Source organism: Megalobrama amblycephala, linkage group LG4, assembly GCF_018812025.1.
Source record: "Megalobrama amblycephala isolate DHTTF-2021 linkage group LG4, ASM1881202v1, whole genome shotgun sequence".
Lineage (NCBI taxonomy): Eukaryota > Metazoa > Chordata > Actinopteri > Cypriniformes > Xenocyprididae > Megalobrama > Megalobrama amblycephala.
The window spans coordinates 9318114-9339710 of NC_063047.1; the positions used below are offsets into that span (position 1 = coordinate 9318114).

The 21597-nt window shown below is 38.9% G+C and overlaps 1 protein-coding gene across 6 annotated transcripts in view; it reads right to left on the reverse strand.

The window, feature by feature from the left end:
* tncb (tenascin Cb) overlaps window positions 1-21597 on the reverse strand; it is a 100352-nt gene that overhangs the window by 31777 nt on the left and 46978 nt on the right. For 5 of the 6 annotated variants that reach the window (XM_048187297.1, XM_048187301.1, XM_048187300.1 and 2 more), the window contains one exon: window positions 4235-4440. The exons of the other annotated variant lie outside the window; for it this stretch is intronic. The gene's annotated coding sequence lies outside the window, so the exon portion shown is untranslated. The remainder of the gene's footprint in view (window positions 1-4234; window positions 4441-21597) is intronic. 6 annotated transcript variants of the gene reach the window in all.

A 21597-nucleotide genomic window follows, 5' to 3' on the forward strand; every position in this document is an offset into this window, starting at 1 on the left:
TCATTGAGAAGTAGATGCTTATTGATTGCATGGTTTCCAAGGTCATAATCAGACAGAGGGCTGCTGAAACCAGCACCATGAAGCTGCTCATAATCATCCAACACGGAGATGGATTTCCAGACTAGCTCATAACGCCGCTCAATGGTGTGTGCTTGGATCGATGGCAAAGTATACAGCCACTGTTATTGTTTCATAAATGGATTTAGAAGTCATCGCCTTCCTGAGCAATGCTCATTTAGGAGGAGTGGCTCAGTTGACCATTACACTTACCATTTTATTCTGTTCTTTCTTTCTATAGTGCTGCAGTTCTTCTTCTCTGTTACACTGATATTTTTCCTCTCTCTGACATCCTGTTACTTTTTATACTGTGAACTGAATGCGGAATGTGCACTGCGACTGTCCACTGGCCTTAAACGAGGTGATGAGTGTCTATGCCTCACTACTCTATTTTGCTTGGCATGTCTGTGCTTCAAAAGGAAGTCAGTCACAGCTAGCGCTGGGTTCACAGAGCAGATTCAAACAAATGAATATGTCTGGCAATCATAAACACGCAGACGTGCTGTCTCACTGCTGTATGTGCAATGTGAGCTTAAAGGTCTCTCAAATGCCACATAATGTGATCTCTCACCCAACACATTCTCTTGGCATTTCTCCCATCTCTGGATTGACAGTGAGGTGTGAAACCAGAACCTAAGGACACACGGCACTGTATATTATATTTCCAACTGCATCATTCTCATAATAATGAGATTAAGTAATTATTAATATTGCATCTGATTTCATTGCCAACGCTTAAAGGTATTTATTCTGTAATTCAATTTTAAAATCAACCCTAAATGGCATAATTTTCTGTTTTTATTACCGATCATTACATTCCTGTGAGCTATTTTCTCTCTATATAGTAGAGGCATAAGATTACAAGCAGACTGATAAGTGAAAGGCAATGCAGGTTGTTTTCACGATGAAAAAGTTGGGTTTCATGACAGCCGAGGCCCATTTACAGAGCTCTAATGATGCTGGGAGATCTGATTGCACCGATAGGAGGTTTGTGTGTGTGTGTGTAAGAGAGCGATAAGCCGGTCTGGTGTATGAGCAGAGATAGAGGTGTTTGCACTGCGCTGATGGACCTGCGGTTCGCTGACATTGCTGCACTTTCACCAAAGAAGCACTCAAACTGAACATGATAGAGCTATGGTGACATTGCCAAAGGTGAATATCATGCTGATTAAGGAGAAATGGAAAGTTTAGGACATGTCAGTCAACATTTGAGACCAGAGACACTGAAGAAGGCTACTGGGAATGAAGTTGAATAATTCCTGACTTCAGCTTCCATGTGTGCTTTCTCTTAAAGACCAGATGGAGGGAATGAAGAAGGAACATTTGTTACTTGCCGTCTCATTTTACATTTCCAGCACCGGTGACCCTGTGTTTATTAGCTTAACCTCTGTTACAGCCAGAAAATGCAGCCTCATATGTTCAGACCTTAAAAGTTCACACTACTGAGCTTCCCATTTGTTGAAGTTCAAACACTTTTCCCGTACAGTGCAGACAGTCCCTTTCACATCTTGGTCTTAGCAAAAAATAAATTTGTTTTACTTTTTTTTCTTAAGGATATTGTGGTCTGGCAGGAACTGCAAAGAATAGAAGTCCATATTTTAATCCAAAAGTCAATTTGCTACAGAGTAAAAAGACTTATTTGAACACAGCGGTCATTTATTTTTACAAGCACAAAGCATCTTTCCCTTCCCAAATCGCAAGCCATTGATCATTCTTTCCTATTCTAGAAAGAATAAAAGCTACCATGTTCAACTGGAAATTGCTTTTTCTCCACCAACAAGAAATTGTGTATTTCCTCTTGCTGACTGAGGAAAGATAAGCCATGATCAAGTGTGTATAGTTGATTTACTAAGGCTGTTCTCTAAAAAAGGCCCTGCCAGATCCAATTACTTACTCTACATACCTATAGTAATTAGCTTCATCATAATATGATCTTTTGGGATTGAGCAACAAGCTCTTTCAACTTATTGACCCTATTGAATTTTTTTTTCGCCTTCTGGAAAGAAAAATCAGTTTTCCCACACTGAAATACAAGACAATTGACTGGGAAATTAAAAAGATATATTTTGCCTGTTCAAATTGGAGGCAGAAGGGTCGTAATCTGAGCTTTGTGGATTTCCCATTTACAACGTCCCAATTTAAAACTTCTGCTAACCTAACCTGACCTAAAACTCTTCATATCCAAGACATATAGTGACAAATGCATTCTAGCATGCTGGGTCACTGACAACTAACCAGAGTTCCTCTGGAAGACACGTGTGCTCATCTCTTGGCTGCCACCGGTAGGGACATTGTCTGTGCTCTGAGCCTATGGCTTTCCTAGCCATGTTACATTAGCATCAGACAGCCATTAAAACCATCTGGGGCTGCGACACTTTAACACACTGAAGTCTACCGAGGAAATCTTTGTTCACTGATGCCAACAAATCATTCTGAATGCCTCTGTGGCCAATTTAAAGTGTGGAGGAAAATAACCCCTTTTTATAAAGCATATTTCAAAAATAGACAGACAGACATACAGACAGACAGACAGATAGATCCATAGATAGACAGACAGACAGACAGACAGATAGACAGATAGATAGATAGATAGATAGATAGATAGATAGATAGATAGATAGATAGATAGATAGATAGATAGATAGATAGATAGATAGATAGATAGATAGATAGATAGATAGATAGATAGATAGATAGATAGATAGAAGCCACAGGAAAACACAGAGGGTACAATATCTGTTTCAAGTGCATTGCCAGGACAGGAACAGAGCTGACAGCTGTTCAAACAAAGGCTAGTTTCCCACTCAGCTTTGTTCTGAGTGGCACTGTCAGTGAATACACTGCACATAGCATCATAAAACATTTAAACACCCCATCTAGGCAACAACCATGTGTGGTTGGCACTTCTAATGTCCTCAAGATAATGATGGCAAAATATCTGAGGAGATATTAACCACCCAGGAGGCATTTACATTATCACACAACAAAAAATATCAATATATCATAGATAGTACGAAATAAAAATGTTTAATTTGTTTACTCACATTCTGAAGTCACTTAAAAAAAGTTAAAACTTAAAGAGAAGAAAACTTAGTCAACAATATTTTATGCAATCATTAGCTTTGCCTTTCATTACTAACAACTAAGTTTCCTTCATTCAAAGCAGAACCTCCCTCCTATTTAGCACCCTTGGATCCAGGGGGTCTCTGTCATTGACCCCTCCCCCCCATATATACGCACTCATAAGGCGTCTCTCAGCCCCTGCATTCCCAGCCTAGACCCCTCCCTCTACCACCACACACACGCAAATCTTCTCATCACCTCAGCTTCTCCATTCTCCTAAACGGATACAACCCATCAGTGAGGACAGCGTACTGATCCGAGAAACATTCACCCCCCCTCACCGTAGATGAGGCGAGAGAAAAGAGCTGGCAGCTGACAGCGGAGCTACATGAGGAGCACCAGACTAAAGAGAGAAGTGCTAAAACAAACCAGCTGCTGCTATCCCTGGCTGGAGAGAGGACAGAGATCCTGGGAGGGATGACACCGCCTGCCAGGTAACGGACACCGGCTGACCTACAGCTGTAGACAAGCCCACCACGTGTAGAGTTACGCCAAACTATCAGAGTGCACGCTACTGTATTCCCCCCCTCAAGCGGAGCTGGAATAATTGCTGAGCTTAAAACAAATGTGGACCACTTCCCCTATAAACCATAATGAGCAGCCTAAAGCAAGTCAATGCATCACTAGCAGCCTTGAAAGTCCTTGGCTAACATTTACACTGTCAGAAAAAAAATGTACCTTAAGGGGTACAACAGCTTGTCACTGCAGTTCCCTTAAAGGGACAACTTTGTACCTTATTTACCCCTTAAATGTGCACATTAGTACCTTAGAGTAGTAATGTGTACCCTTAAGGTACTACTTAAACCTTTTAAAGGGAAATAAGGTACAAAGATTCTCCCTCAGTGACAAGCTGTTGTACACCTAAAGGTACAATTTGTGTAAATTTTTGTTGTACACAAGTGTACAGTCTGACTTATTAACAGTCTGCTTTATCATTCTGCAGATTTAGCATGAAACACATCCAACACAGAGACCCTTATAAAGAGTACAGAGTCATTAAACTCGCAAATCTGTCACACTAACAGGTAGATGGACTTGGAGCATCACAGCTTACCTTAGTGAGACCAGTCCTCCTCTACAGGCTTAGAGACGTGCCTCTGTCTAGGAACTGCAATGTGACGCCAAACGAAAGGTTGAAACCATCAGGAACTCTTGTAGTGCTTTTTAATTTTCTTTAGACAGATGACAGTCCTGTCATTCCCTCCTGTCTCTCTGCTCTCAGTGAGAGTGCGCCATCCAGCCTGTGTATGTCTGCTGATGCTGAGAGAGGGAATGAGTGAAAGAGAGAGAGAGGGAGGGAGGGTGAAGTCCCTTTCTTTTAAACAGTAGACACTTTGCGGTCAGACCCCACTCCCACCTACCACTCTTATATGCACCCCCCTCCCCTTTCTCCCTCTGACTGGAAGCTGAGGAGCTGAAACGGGATGCCTCAAGGCTGAGTCGCAAACTCACACACACACACTGGGAAGCGAGGAGGAGAAAGAGACAGAGAGAGAAAGAGAGAAACCATTTACTATAAACTGGAGCAGCCAATGATTGGATGAAAGGGATATATTCCAAGCTGCATTAACATACATTTCAGATTAGAATTAACAGTGAGGATAAAGGAGGAAGGACCTTGTGTTTGACGACGACCATGACATGGTGGATGATGGGATTATGTACGGTGATCAGCATAATCAACCTTTAATCCCCAAAATCCAACCTCACTATGGGAAAAAAAAAAATTCAAAAAGAGTTGTTTTAGTCAAGGCTGGTTCTCTCATTTTTTTTAAACTTTAAATGTCTCTTCTAAGTGAAACCATCTCTGTGCCGCAACCTCTGGCTTTTCATGCTCCCCTACGCTTCTGTAAATATTCTTCCCTTTCAGAGTGTCAGGTTATTTACTTTTCCATCTGCACTACCCACAAACACCTCCCCCCACGTGCACTGCAGGTAGAAGAACATCCAACCAAGCCAGCTGCAATTACCAAACTATACGGCATCCAGCGTTTTGTGCAAACAGGAGCTTTTCATCAAACAAACATGGAACAAAGAGCCAGTAGATTGGATTTTTCAATCCAGATGTGTTTCATTTCAAATGAGGAGTGATTCTCTTCAAACATATTTCATTAGAGATGAGATGATGTCTCTCATCGTGTGAAAAACTGACCTTTAGTTCTCTTGGGGGGCAACACAGAGGCACCCGTGGAGACGGGGAGCTCGAACCCCCAGAGAGGAATCAAGAACGCTTTTTTTTTGCTGAGAGAAAATCAACCCCCATCAGCCTGTGCTCAATAAGTCATGAATCTGTGATGATATGCCTGGTCGACATGGGATTTTAATCTAGGTCTCATTTCAGAGTGAGAATCACTATATTTCAAATCAGGACTAGCTACTGATCAAATTCAAATGCATGTCTTTTTTTTTTTTTTTCTGTCAGAAGGCAAAAATGATATCAATTTCAGGTCTGCCTTGAATGGAAAAGTACAATGTGAAGAACAGAGATGAACATAGGCATAGGATATTTCCCAAGGTGAACTCCACAGAGAGATGCTCTTGGTAATGGTGTACAGGGTTTGTTTTTCTGCAAATGTATATATGTGGTGGGTAGTGAAGGGAAATGCAGCAGAATGAGATGTGAACTCCCAAACCTTTATAAGAGACTTTATGGAAGTGCATTAATATAACGCCCACCATAATGTCATGTATCCAGCCAGTATGTCTATCTATTTATGTCCACCGATATGTGTGGAACGTAATACAACTGAAATGCAAGAAAATCAGTGAGTGATTCTGTGTGTGTGTGTATACATATCTCTTTCTCAGGGTCTCTGTCTTCCTGAGAACACATATCACCCTTCTCCATCTGTTCGTACTCTCACCTTTCTCTCACACTTTTTCCTTCACCGAATCACAGTGCTTCACAGGGAATAGCAGTGGGAGCGGGAGCATTCTGGGTTCGTCAGGCGTCCCCATGCTGTTGACATCCATGCATCCACCAGCTGATTTCCCACATGACAGCAGTGTGCGCATCGTTCCCCATCAGCCAATTTCTTCTAGCCATAACCAGACACAAGCTACAGGAAGCCAGCTTTATTTGTGAAAGTTTAGACTCATACACCCTTCAAATATTTTAGTCTGGCTGTTAGGGAATCTACTTTGAAAATGAAGTTATAGTAACAGGCTATTAAAGTAGTTAAACTTCTGTCAAGCTATACCTGCATGCAGCTTATATCATGCACATATTAAAGGGTTAGTTCACCCAAAAATGAAAATTATGTCATTAATGACTCACCCTCATGTCGTTCCAAACCTGTAAGTCCCCTTTCATCTTCGGAGCACAGTTTAAGATATTTTAGATTTAGTCCGAGAGCTTTCTGTCCCTCCATTGAAAGTGTATGTGCGGTATACTGTCCATGTCCAGAAACGTAATAAAAATGTCATCAAAGTAGTCCATGTGACATCAGTGGGTTAGTTAGAAGTTTTTGAAGCATTGAAAATACATTTTGGTCCAAAAATAACAAAAACTACGACTTTATTCAGCATTGTATTCTCTTCCGGGTCTGTTGTTCATCCGGGTTCACGACTCCTCAGTGAACCGCAGCGCACTGCTGATGTAAGTACAGAGTTTCGTTTACAGTCTGAGGGAGACACACGCTGTATTCAAGCTATTTTTTAAAATGGTCCGTAAGTGTGCATGTCGCGGATGTCCTAATCGGCAAAAACAACGACGTAAAAGTGCATTACCAACGCCGACAGATGAAAGGATTCAATGGAATCAATTTAGTGGAATCAATTCAATGGAATCAATTCAATGGAAAGGATTCCGGAAGAGAATACAATGCTGAATAAAGTCATAGTTTTTGTTATTTTTGGACCAAAATGTATTTTCGATGCTTCAAAAACTTCTAACTAACCCACTGATGTCACATGGACTACTTTGATGACGTTTTTATTACGTTTCTGGACATGGACAGTATACCACACATACATTTTCAATGGATGCACAGAAAGCTCTCGGACTAAATCTAAAATATCTTAAACTGTGTTCCGAAGATGAACGGAGGTCTTACGGGTTTGGAACGACATGAGGGTGAGTCATTAAAGGTCCCGTTCTTCGTGATCCCATGTTTCAAACTTTAGTTAGTGTGTAATGTTGTTGTTAGAGTATAAATAAAATCTGTAAAATTTTAAAGCTCAAAGTTCAATGCCAAGCGAGATATTTTATTTAACAGAAGTCGCCTACATCGAACGGCCAGTTTGGACTACATCCCTCTACTTCCTTCTTTAATGACATCACTAAAACAGTTTTTTGACTAACCTCCGCCCACAGGAATACACAAGAGTTGTGTTTGTAGAGTGTGTTTGTCGCCATGTCGTCGAAACGCTGTTATTTTCATCCCGCAGTCCAATCACCGGGTCTGATTCCGGCTCAAATTGATAGGGTAAAATTAAAGACATGTTTACAATAACACTGAGCGCATGCATCTCCACGTTATGGTAAGAGGCATGACTTTTCCGGGCACGGTGCGCTCAGAGCTGTCGAATCACAACACAGGAACCGCTGGCACAATCAGAACTCGTTGCGTATTTCTGAAGGAGGGACTTCATAGAACAAGGAAGTCATCAGCCCGTTTTTATGACAGTGGAAACAGCGGTATACAGATAAGTAAATTATGTGAAAAATACTGTGTTTTTACACGCGAAACATGAACACATGTTATATTGCACACTATAAACACAATCAAAGCTTCAAAAAACAACGAAAAACGGGACCTTTAATGACATCATTTTCATTTTTGGGTGAACTAACCCTTTAAATGAACACTTACAGATTTTCATTATCTATATACAATTATAAACACAACACTTACTAAAAAAGTAGTTGTAGTTACACTACAAGCAACTAACAAAAAAGCTAAATAAACGGAAGCTATAAAGGAAAAATATTTCTTTAAAGGTGCAATGTGTAAATTATAGGAGGATCTATTGACAGAAATGCAATATAATATACAGAACTATGTTTTCAGTGGTGTATAAAGACTTTACATAATGAACCGTTATGTTTTTATTACCTTAGAATGAGCCAATTCTATCTACATACACCGCGGGTCCCCTTACATGTTAAGTCACCATTTTGTGCCGGCATCTTTCTACAGTAGCCCTAAATGGACAAACTGCTCTAGAGAGCATGTTTGCTTGACTAGCTACTCTCTGCTGTCTCAAACACAATAGTGTCCACGACTTATTTGTCCTGTGTTGGCCACCGTAGCTTCTCTATATTGCAATTTGCAACCTCACCACTAGATGCCACTAAAATGTACACACTGCACCTTTAAGATGCAAAAAAAAAAAAAAAGAGTAATTTTGTCCAACATTCCCGTTAAAACATCAAAAAATGTTATGCAGTGTTGCTTAGTAAATTTATCTTTTTAATATTTTTTTTATTTTTTTTTTAAATATTTATATTTTTATATTTTATATTTTACACTGAAAAACAAGTCAAAAAGATGAATTAAACTAAAGGGATATTTCACTCATGAAAATTTTGTTTCTTCTGTCGAACTAAAAAGAAGATATTTTGAAGAATGTTGGTAACCGGACAGTTGACAGTAGCCAATGATTTACAGTATACGAAAAAAAAATATTATGGAAGTCTATGACTACCGTCAACTGTCTGGTTACCAACATTATTCAAAATATCTTCTTTTTAGTTCAACAGAAGAAACTCATACAGGTTTAGAACAACATAAGTGAGAGTAAATGATGACAGAATTTTCATTTTTGGGTGAACTACCCCATTAAGAAATCAGTTAATGCAGTGTAAATATATTATATTGCAGTGTAAATATTATATATACATTTACAGATTGACCAGTATCAAACTTCAACCAATGAATTTTAGATAAAAAATATATAACCAATCTAAAAACAGTAATGAACAGCAGCATTTAACAAAACTATAACTTTCACTATAACTAAAACCACACAAAATGTACAAAGGGACTAAAATTAGTGTTTTTTTATTTATTTTTTATTTTTTTATTTTATCGGTTCATTAAAATGTACTGACAGAATGAACTGATTCATTAGAATTCATTAGACTTTCCAACACTAAATAGAGAGAAGCGTTTAGAAGTGCGTGCCTGTTATTTTATTATCTTAACTCACTTGACAGTAAATCTGTGTATGCAAACAATATGCCATAAAAACAATGTAGCTTTTGGTCTTGTTACATTGCTTCTTGTTGGAAAAAGACACTTGTTACTGGGATAAAACTACATTATTTTAAAAACAGAAGAACTACTGCCAAACTACAGAAAAAATTAGCTCCCTAATAGTGCCTGTTCCTAATATCTTTTTTTAATATATATATATATATATATATATATATATATATATATATATATATATATATATATATATATATATATAAACCCTTTTCAACCAGTTCTTAAACACAAAGCAACAGGGGCTTGCACTATACATATAATTCTAAACATTTTTTTTTTTCCTGACAATGTCTCAGTACATATTTTTCCACATTACTCCACATTTGCTGGCCATAACTGAATCTACCCAAAGGTACCGGCTCTACAAATTAAAGAAAAGGTTGCTGAGAGCACAGCTCGCATTCACTTCATTTACCCACGTAATTGGTGGCAGTCTATTCGAAGAAAGAGCGAGGGCTTGACGGATAGCAGGGCACTTTCTATCAGCGCTAGTGAGATCTAATTATGAGCAGAGAAGCCCTGCCTGCGGCTGGGTAAAGTGTCAGAGGAGAAGGGAGCGAAGGGAGCAATGATGAGACAGGACTCACAACTCACAGTCACCCTCATGACCCCGACAGACCTGTTTACCTCATTAAAAATGAATTCACAGGTAATATTGGCTTGTGTCTCCTCCCAAGTCTTAGCGTTATCTATTATGCAGGAGGGAGGCCATGCAGGACGGGTTAACTCAGGGAAGGTCATTTAGACAGCTCGTGGAAGTAACTCTTGGGGTGTTGCAACCCTGGCTTTGCCACCAGGGATGGGAAATTAAAACACTAATGGCCTGTGTGAGTGTAAAAAGCATAGATTAAGTGGAAGGAGAAACTGGCCATCAGTAAAATGGGCTTGCGGTCATAATTGGGCTTGATTCATAATTTATAAAGCAAAGATAGGGATTGGCATGAATAAAGAGCAGCACAGGAAGAGGCGAAAGGCTATTTTCTGCCCTCCACATTTATGCATTAATCCAGCATAGATGATGTGGTGAATTATGGTCATTAGGCTTTTGGGAAATGAAAAACAGCCATTACGGCCCTCAAGAGTAGCTTTTTACATAATACAGAGACCAAAACAAGGCAGGGGATGATAGAATTGTTGCAGACACAAGTGATTTGGTGATATAGTCAGGGAGAGTGATGATTTGGACCACACACAGGTCAACATGACTGTGCACGTACATAAAGAGCCTGTAAATTTCTGAGGACAAAGACAGCAGATTAGGCTTTTCGGTGACCCCAGTGACCCGGCAACCTCAGAGGGGTTCAGATCTCAGGAGCCACCGAAATTGTGTCAGACTTTGCTTCTGCTTTTGTTAGCCAATAGTGGATGAGCATCTCTCTGGCACAGAGGTATGCGAAGATCCATAAAAATGAAAGATTAACATGCTCTCTGAGAAACTGCACTACAAATACCACGTAAAATCTCACTAAACTACATAATCTATAGTTTTTACCACATTTACTGCAGGTCTTTTTTATCCATTTTGATGATAAGATGGGGGAAAAAATGAGGCGCAGCTCTAAAGAACATTTACCCGTTCAGGGTAATTTGGAGAGCAGAATCTGCATCTTTCATTCTTCCTCAGTTTTGTATGTTTTTACAAAGACATGGTGTTTTTTTATTCAGCAGGCCAATAGATATGCCTACACATTCCTTTAACACCAACAGCACTAAACAAATTATAGAAAAACAAATAAATGGTATCCTTCAGAGCAACTCACGACATTGAGAGTCCAGTGAAAGCAGTGGGTTGGGGGTTGATGGAGATATCAGTGCTCAAAAAGGATTCTATAGAGTGAAAAAGAGATGGATGAATGCTCGCTTTCCATAGCTCCTGAGAAGCACGGGCAGCGCAAACACTCATACATCATTAACATTTATGCAAATACCAGATACATTTGTGGGCTTGTTAGCAAGCATGCACATTCTGTATGATGCAGGTTTAATGTTTATATTGATACATACAGAACATTCTCACAAATAATTAATTATGACTCTCTCAGAGTTAAAATAAGAAAGAAACAATATTATTGAGAACATGACTCCTTTACTGCTTACATGCAGGCCTAGATAGAACCTGCAGACTTTTTTTTTTTTTAAATCTGATTTTATGGACAAATTGAATCTGTGGAATGGTAATTGAATCTGAAAACATGATAACATTAGCCAAACTATTTAATTAAAAACAACAGCAACAAGTAAGATGTGGACATTTAAATGATAGACATTCCTATTCTGTGGAAATCTGCAGAACATGCTTAATTTAACTTAAAACCTAGAATCTTTTATTCCCATCAACTGCTTTTAACTGTTGCTTTCAAAATGTAATGACACTGCACATACCAGCAATCAATGTGTAGTTCTTATTTAAGATTAGAATAGAGAACCACACAAATGGATTGGTATGCCAGCTGTATTTAATGTAGGAGAGTTCATATTAATGTGTTGAGGGACAGAAACTATTTTTACTATTATTTTACCTAATATTTAATATAGTAATTTATAAAACAAATTACACTAAAACTGTCCAGGGGTGAAATGGCTACATGTTTATAGTGGACAGGGGCCATTGCTGGAATGTCAGAGAAACAGATGAATCAACTATGGCATATCATACAGTACATACCTTCAGAGAATGCAATAATGCAGAAACCTGTTTAGCATGTCATACTTCTATGTTTGTCCCTGTCACCTAATTAATACAAGATACAAGATAGTGGAAAGACACTTTAAAACATAATGAATCTAATTCAGACCTCTTCTTTGACAGGCTTCGGTGATTGATGTCCAACTCTCCTTGCATGTCTGATATTTCACTCCTCTCGTCATCTCCCCTTCTTTTCTTTCAAGACACCCCATCCCTCCCTCTGTCCACCTCCATCTGCCTTTCTGCAAACAGCTCTGATGACATTGTACAATGTCCCACCATACAATCCCCAACCCACCATCACGTACAACTCTGAGGAAAAAGTGTTTACGTCCTTTGACTTTCACCAGTTGTGACAAAAGACAACACTCTTATCCAGTGTCCCCTGCCTCTCCTTCCCTTCACAAAATAAATGGGGTAATACATCAGTTAAGGCATGTTGTGGCACTTTTATCACAAATGTGCAGTCTTTCTCTTCACCCTATCGACTCAGGAAATATTGAGCTCAATATGAGCGTCTACCCGGGCCCGCAGAGTATAAAGCCATATCTCCGGCAGCGCTGGGAATGAAGCGCCGCTTCCAGTGCTGAGTAGAGAGACAGACTGCCAGTTTGGATGGATGATTTATTCATACGAAGCAGGTAGAGCCACAAAACTGTGTGTCAGGGTGTATTTCTGCAGAGATTAAGATGTCCTAGAGGTTTATGTCTCTGATTCTCCAAGCTAGGAGTGCAATAACACGTTGACTACGTGCCACAGACAAGACTAAGCCTTGGTACACATGAAGCTTGACAAAGTTGTCTTTTCACAAGCATGACTACACACTCCACAAATCCTGTAGTTGATAACTGTCTGAAACTGAGACTACAACTGGCATAAATTTAGTGTTTTTGTTCTTAATCCTATATGGCATATTATATATATACCATATATATGTGTGTGTGTGTGTGTGTGTGTGTGTATTATGTTGTAAAGTGCATGAGCTAAAGAAATACTGTACAGTATATATTTTAAATTTGAAAATATTTTGAATTTAAACCATCAAATGCCAAAATATATTTCAAAATGTCCGTCAACGGGCACAAAAATACATTTCTACTCTTAAAATAAATTTTTGGGTAAATTAAAAATTTATTTTTAAATATATTTTGGGCAATATACATATATTTAGATACATGTAAAGATGTAAATGTAAAATAAACAGTTTATATATATATAATAAATATATGAGGAAATGTTAACTAAATTAAATATTAACTAAATTAACAAACTTATGAAAAATAGATTATGTAAATATTTTAAAATGTATCCATAGTAATTTATTTATTTATTATATTTCTGAAAATATATGTTTTTTTATGGGATAGCAAGGATAGTAGCCGCTGAATAGATTAGGAGAGGGTGCGGGGCTTTTGCACGGCAAGCATGACAAGAGATTTCCTGGATAGTCGCTTTTAAGACTCGGGCTTTGTGATCTGTCTGAACTGTGGATCGTCTTCAGTCTCACTGGCTCTTTGTCTCCTTTCTGCCATGCATCTCTGCTTAGATGAATGAGAGGGCGGAGAAGGAACAAAGAGCAGGATAAGGGCATTTTACAGGGCAGATGAGCTGAGTTGAGGTTATGGCAGCCATCTCTATGGAGAGCTGCTGGGAATGCTCCCGATGGAAGATACCTTACTTATTCTGATCTTAGACTAGCTCTATTCTACCAAACTATATACAGTACCTGTCAACAGTTTGGAAACATTACAATTTTTTTATGTTTTTGAAAGAAGTCTCTTATGCTAGGCAATTTATTTAATCAAAAATACAGTAAAAAGAGTAATACTGTGAAATATTATTACAAATTAAAAGAACCTTTTTCGATTTTAATATATTTTAGCAAAGTTGAATTTTCAGCAGCCATTACTCCAGTCTTTAGTGTCATATGATCCTTCAGAAATTTTTCTAATATGCTGATTTGCCGCCAAAGAAACATTTTTTTTATTATCATCAACAATGCTGAAAACAGTTGTGCTGCTTAAGATTTTTGTGGAAAGGTGATACTTTTTTTCAGAATTCTTTGATGAATAGAAAGTTCAATGAACAGCATTTATTTGCATTTATTAAAGAATTTATTAAACAGAAATCTTTTGTAACATTATAAATGTCTTCACTGTCACTTCACTGTCACCCTTGATGAATAAAATGATTAATTTCTCTCTTTAAAAAAAAAATAAAAAAAAATCTTACCACAAATGTTTCCACAAATATCAAGCAGCAAGTGTTCAACATTGATGATAATAATAATAATAAATGGTTTTGTTTGTTTGTTTGTTTTTTTTAAAGCATAAAATCAGCATATTAGCATGATTTCTGAAGGATTACATATTATTCTTATTATGATTAAGACTTTTAAATAAGTAAAAAACTAGAGCTTAATAAAACATTTTGCATAAATATTAATGGAACAAGGGAATGGAACATTTAGTTTAAGGCTTAATTTCTGATTAAATGCAGCCTTGGTGAGCATTTAAAAAAATTTTTAACTTTTGACAGGTAATGTACAACACCCATTAAGAGAGAGACAAGACCAGATCTCAAATCAGTCTGAAAGTGTCTTCTGTCAGCACTGCAGAGTCAACTCAGTTTTACAAACAGAGTCAGCCTCAGCAAAGTGTGTGTAAAGTCTGTACACACACCTCATTTGTATCTGTCTTTCTGCACTTGCATCACCCAACCGCATTCTCCCTTATGGCTATTTTTGTTTTACTACTAAAATTGTATTAAAGAAATAAATATTAATATATTATATATTTATATAAACATATATTATTAATAAAATAATTAAATAAATTATATATATATATTTATTAATACAAATATAATTATTATGAATACACATTATACATTATAAAATTATATTAGTAATTTACTGTTGGGGGATTTTGTATATTTTGAAATATATCTGAAAATAATAGGAAAATGTAGAAAATGTAAATATTGTAGGTATAAATATTTTAAATATACCTAAGCTACCTACAGTGGCATCATTTCTCCATATCCTTAGCTAAGAAGGCAGTCCCACAATGCACAAAGAGTTCAGTGGGAAAAAATATATATCAAAATACATAAATTGTTAGCACATCTATTAATTTTCCAAACGTAAGTGACAGAATTTTCATTTTTGGGTAAACTATTCTATAGGGTTTCATAATGTTTAGAAGGCAGTTGTAGGCAGTAGGCAGTAAGGTAGCTCACTAGATTTTGGAAGAACTAGTATGAAATATTAGACTGGGTAAACCCAGCCTGATCTGCCGGCGATTTGACTTCGCCCGTCAACTCAGTCTGGAAACCCGTACATTCATTTCTACTGCTTCTGTTACACTTTTGCGGGAACCAATCACAGACTGGCTTATCCACCTTGCTCGCTATTGGCGGGTATAACACGATGACGATAGAGAAGTGACGGCAAGCACGACCGTCAATCCAATTCCTTTTAACCTCTCGACGATGCTGAATGACTTCTTTAGTTTAGCAAACAAATCGCTCGAGTGAGTGTAGATACCACTCACTTTCATGTTTTTTTTGCACAACCTGCAAAAAACGCTCGATGCCATTGCTGCTTCTGCAAACCGCTGATCAATGCTACAAACTAAACCTGTCTGGAGTTTTCGCGTCGCTCTGCAAAGTACGTCACCCGGATAGTTGATCTGATTGGTTGAAGTACTATCCAATTGCGTGAATAATGCTCGTTGATCACGCCTCTTGTGCAGTAGAAAATACATACAGACTCTCCAGACCAATGTTAAATTTTAAATTGAGCTTGGTCTCCTTGTCTTGGCCAGACAAATGAAATATTGCATACAAATAAGGTATATGTGTCATCTAGACTGACTTTAAAAATGTCACATTCTCACTGTGATAGCTTGCCATTTATATATCTGCTTTTCCTGTGTTCTTTCTCACAAGACCTCTGAAATATCATTCCCCGGCAAAGCCACTACTTCATCAAACCTCCACACGATATCAGCCTTCAACTACACGTCCTTCACTCCTGCTCTCTCCTTCTCTCTACTTTTTATCACCACTTTCTGTCATATGCATATCCACATCCCTTGTGTTAGTAATCCTGCAGGGTGCTAAATAGAGGACAAGTCACGCATCAGCACATCAGCCACTTCTGTCAACTCTTTGGAACAAACTCTCCATCTCTCTCTAACTTGCTTACACACATACTAACACACATCCATACATTTTCACACATCCATGCACTTACATTTGTGCATATGCAGAACATGCAGTACAACACTCTACAATTATTATGCATATTCCTCCTGAAACCTGCTTATGTTTGACTATTGAAATGGTTACGGTGGTTAATTGACTTGTACTGGTGTGTTTGAGGCGTGCACTAACCCCCTCTGGCACGTCTACGCCAGAAAACAGCACTTGCAAGCTGCGCCGACCCGACACAATCTCGCCTCATGTTCACGTTCACACGAGAGTGACAAAATGCTTTACGGTAATTCAATATACACATAGCGACCTCACTTTATAAGACAATTTCGAAAATTACCCACCTCCATCGAGATTTCTTGTACTGTATTTGCAAACCTACTGCGCTGGTGAGCGTTGTAGTCGTTGTAGTCCAGAGCTGCGCTTGGAGTATTTACAACAGTGTGATTCACTGAAGGAACCTGTAGGGGGAGCTTCGCAAATCTTACCGAGTTCCGCTTTGAAGCACAGAGCCTATATTATGAAAATGCTTTGAATATTGGGTAACCGAGATTAACCAAACTAAGTTTGATTCAGGCAGACAGAATCTGCTAAAAGTACACACTATACACTAACATTACATGAGAGTTGGAACATTTTATTCCTCTTTCAGTTTTAGCTGTAATGAAGAAAGAAAATTAGCTGCCATGTCTTCGTCTATTCAGAGAGGAATATGTGAAGACAGATGACCTTCCTATTATAAAGTGTCTTTCAAACTATGAATAGATTATTTGAATCAGCCATATTCTTTCTATATTTTTCTTATTCTCTTCTGATAAGACAACAATTATGCAACACCACAATTTAATACACCACAATAAATCAAAAGCCAAAGTATTCAATGTATTTAACTAGATTGCTGTTTTTTCAGCAATCTATCTCATGTCTGGATATCTGTGTCTATTTTTTTACATTTGTTCTGCTTCAGTGGTTTAATAACATCTGACCAGCCCCAACAGACTGTGTTCACAGGTCATCGGGCTGTTGGGGTGAGCGTGATAGGAGACCCAGCGCATGGCCTCTCACCCTGGGTTGGACCTTAGACACCTCACCAAAGCTTTTTTTGACCCTCAGCTGAGCTCTTTTTGACACTCACAGCAGCAAACATAAGGGCACTCAGAGCTGCACTGAGGGCAGATGAAGCGCTGGTGAGCGTATTATGTGTGTTATTGAACAGTGTCCACAAGCCATAATAAACCAGGGATCAAGTGTGAAAGCTCATTTCTATGAGGCGTTGAACAAACAACTTTAGTTTTTTCCATGTCGAGATTTGAGAGTAACAGATAAAGCTGATTTTTAAAGGATTGTGGATTGAGACAGGTTTCATGAAAAGCTTGTGTATTAGATCAATGTCAGAGGAGGTCTAGTAATTTTTTTTTTTTTTTTTGTCGTTTTTTGAGCACATGACATTTTAAAGGTACTTCAGTCAGGTTTGACTTTAAAAGTAAATGTAAATGACTTTTAAAAACAAAATGCCAAGATGGATGTTTCTAAGAAATCACTTTGTTCTTTCGGGCATCCATTTGCTTTCATTCTTCCAAAGCTCAAAAATGCCCCCCACCCCACCCCACTATCAAAAAAAAAAAAAAAGCATGATAAAAGTATCATGAATGTGTTCTATATTTGTGTGCTCTATTACCAGTTTTCTAAATCAATACAATAGATTTTTTGTCATTATTCACTGAAAGCATCCTGGGTCTCTGGTGGGTTCATGAATTTTGGTTCATAAGTTTTAGTGATGTTTGATTCATTAACAAATTATTCAATGAATGATTTGCTCACAAATCAGTGTGATCCAGTTCTCAAATTCCACTTACACTGATCTGATACATTGATCAAAATTTGGTTGTAAATCTATCATACGGCTACAGGAGACCTGTAATATAGCAGTAATATAACAGTGGTCTTAAGGACCACTTTTATAATATTTTATGATAGCTTTTGGTGTGCTTTTTCTTCCTTTTTTAAGCTTTTAAAGCTCCAGTCACCATTCATTGTAATCCATGGAAAAGAACGACCAGCACAATATTCATATTTTCACCTTTTGTGTTCCACAAATGAAAGAAAATCATACAGTTTGGACCAACCTGAGGGTGGGTAAATGATTTTAATTATTTTGTGAACTATCTCTTTAAACATTTTATGCCCTCAACTGAGAAAACACAGAAAATGCAATTAAAAGCAGAAAGTTACTGAATACAACAGAATAATTCCTCCCAGGTGTTACAATGCATCTACAAATACTTCAAAACTGTCACATTTTGTGGACTGTCATCAAAACCATATTTGCTGCCACAAGAAAATATAAAGATTCGCTTGGGTAAGTCCAGATGTCTCACATTTATTGTCCCTTCAGCTGTCCACACCATTTTGCCAAAAAGACTACCTTTTATCATATTTTTTAGTTTCTCTAAAAGGAAAAAGAAAAAGAAAAAACATCTCAGGTCACCTTCAGGCACCAATCACACCTATTGTTTGTGTTTAAGTTCTCCCCAAGGATATAGCAAGTGCAATTACAGCTTGAAAAAATTCCAACAGCAACGCTCCACAAATCTCCATGGGCTCTCAGGGGACCCAGGTGTTCTAAAATAACACGGAGAAATCTGCACTGCATACACTTTTGCATGCCTCTCTCGTTTTTACAAAAGTCTGTTAAGTCCTTAACAGAAATCTGCAGCAAATAACTTTTTTTCTCTTCACCACGTTAAATGACTATTTTTCCGATTTTTACTGGGGGAGTGGGTGGTTGGAATCCTTCTAGTGTTCCCTTACAATAAACTACCAGTTCGGATTTCTAAGAGGCCCCACAACCTCCCGGAGTGGTACTGTACGTTTATTCCTTATTTTCATACCCTACATATGGCCCTTAAAAACCATAATGAAAGCATGTTTTGAATTTAATATATTCAATGCAGATTTGCTAGTTCTTTTAAATCACGAATCATGTTCAACATTTATCCAGGGACAATCCATAGAAAACAAAAACAAATGGCACCAAAAGAACACATAGCACCAGCACTACATCAATCAAATGCTTTAATTCTTCATATTTAAAGAGAGTTCACCCAAAAATGAAAATTCACCTGATGTTGCTCCAAACCTAAATGACTTGCAAAATGACTTGCTTTGTTTATTTTTAGGGACTAGTGTTGTTTTGTACCCTACTGACTTTCTATTGAAACATTATTCAAGGTCTCTTCTTATGTGTTCCTCAAAAGAAAGACACTCATATATTTTGGAACGACATAATGGTGATGAAATGAGAATTTTCATTTTTGGATGAACTATACCTTAAATGAAATACTGCTGTTAACTGTCACGGAACACACTGCGTAAAGAGGCCGAGGGAAGCAGGATGCAAATAACATTAAAGTTTACTTGATGAATAAAAGGTAACAAACAGCATGTCCACATTCAATAACCGACATAGGATGAACAGAACGGGGAGTACAAATACACAGAGTGATGAGGGAGCTAAACAGGCACAGGTGGAGAAAGGTAAACTAATTAGGGACTAACGAGAACAGGTGAAGACGACAGAGAAGAGGGTGTGGAGATGAGGTGGAGGCTTAGGTGGAGGGCGTGGAGCTGGTGACGGATGGTGATGATGTGGAAGAGTCGGCAGAATGGTGGACCATGGTGGAGCTGAAGGTGGGAGGAGCCAGGGTGGAGACCTGAGTGATGGGTTGGGCGGAATCCGGGGTCCGGACAACGGAGGTGGAACCGTGGTGAAGGTAGGAACCGGCTTAGTAGAGAGGTTGACAGACCAGGGCGAACCCAAAGCGCTGGAAGCCTGGAGCCCAGCTGCTGACTCACAGGACTGAGGCGTTGACAAGGATCTGGCTGACGGGGCGACGATGCAGTGAGAGAGGGCGACGGGGAAGCCAGAGGAAGGGAGGAGTCCGATGATGACGTAGGGGTGCAGGTTGTAGGCATCACCGGAACACCAAAAGTCCGTGTCAGCAGCTGGGCGTCAACCGCTGAAGGCTGACCTGGAGTCCCGATGGAACTGAGCGGAGTCTCCGGGCAGACGGGCCTTGGCAGTAATGAAGGAGTGGTGAGGCAAGATGCAGGTGACGGGGTGATGAGCTGAGGTGGAGGCGTGGAGGCCCGATGCGTAGCTGGAGACTCTCTTTCACGCCGTGATGCTGTTGGAGGTGAGCTGCACGGAGCTAGTGGCAGTGGCAGGGCCAAGGAGCTTGATGACACCAGGGGTGCCGTCGGATTCAGGAGACTGGCCGAAACCAGTGATGGAGGCGGGATCAGGATGTTAGGGTGGGAAGAGGGCAAAAGAAGGTCTCTGGATGGAACCGGTGAAGAGACTGATGATACAAGGGTGGGGACTTGGGTGGGAATAGGATCCGCCGACCACAGATCTATTAGGTCAATGTCCGCTCCTGGTTCTGCGATGGACTGATCCGCCTGCCAAAGCTCCGGCGCTTTGATCTTCTCCGGCTCTGGTACTGGAACAGCCTTGGTGTGTGCCTTGGGCTCTCGAGTGACGAGAGAGAATTCACCGCTCTGCAGAATCATGGCTAGGTACCCCAGCCACCGTCAGTTCTCCAGGTGAAGAAGGGGGTACAGTACAGGTGAGTCCATCATCTTAGAAATATATACTCGTTTAGAGGGTCGGTTATTCTGTCACGGAACACACCGTGCAAAGAAGGCGAGGGATGCAGGATACAAATAACATTAAAGTTTACTTGATGAATAACAGGTAACAAACAGCATGTCCACATTCAATAACCAGCACAGGATGAACAGAACGGGGAGTACAAATACACAGAGTGATGAGGGAGCTAAACAGGCACATGTGGAGAAAGGTAAACTAATCAGGGACTAACGAGAACAGGTGCAGATAATACAGGACATAATGGTGACATTAACTTAATATAGCGTTTTATTTTAAACAATGCCTCAGAATCTGTGAATTGTTAAGTTTAGAAAAATCATTTGTCACTTGTTCGGTTCCTATAAATGAGATGTAATGAATTCATTACATTAGTGATATTGGAGGTTAGGATGTATTGCAAGTATATCTCTATTTAATAATGGTCACATCTGCCACAGTCATTCACAAACATACTATATAATAAGAACAAATTGTTTCCTTTTATTTTTTATACCTCAGAGTTCTTTAATCATGTACGAAGTGTAAGTTTATGTTTCATGCATGTGTCTTGTGCGCCCCTTTTTTGTTATATTGACAGAAATTCAGTCATGTGTTTATGTTTGTGGAACAGGTAATGTTTGTAATCT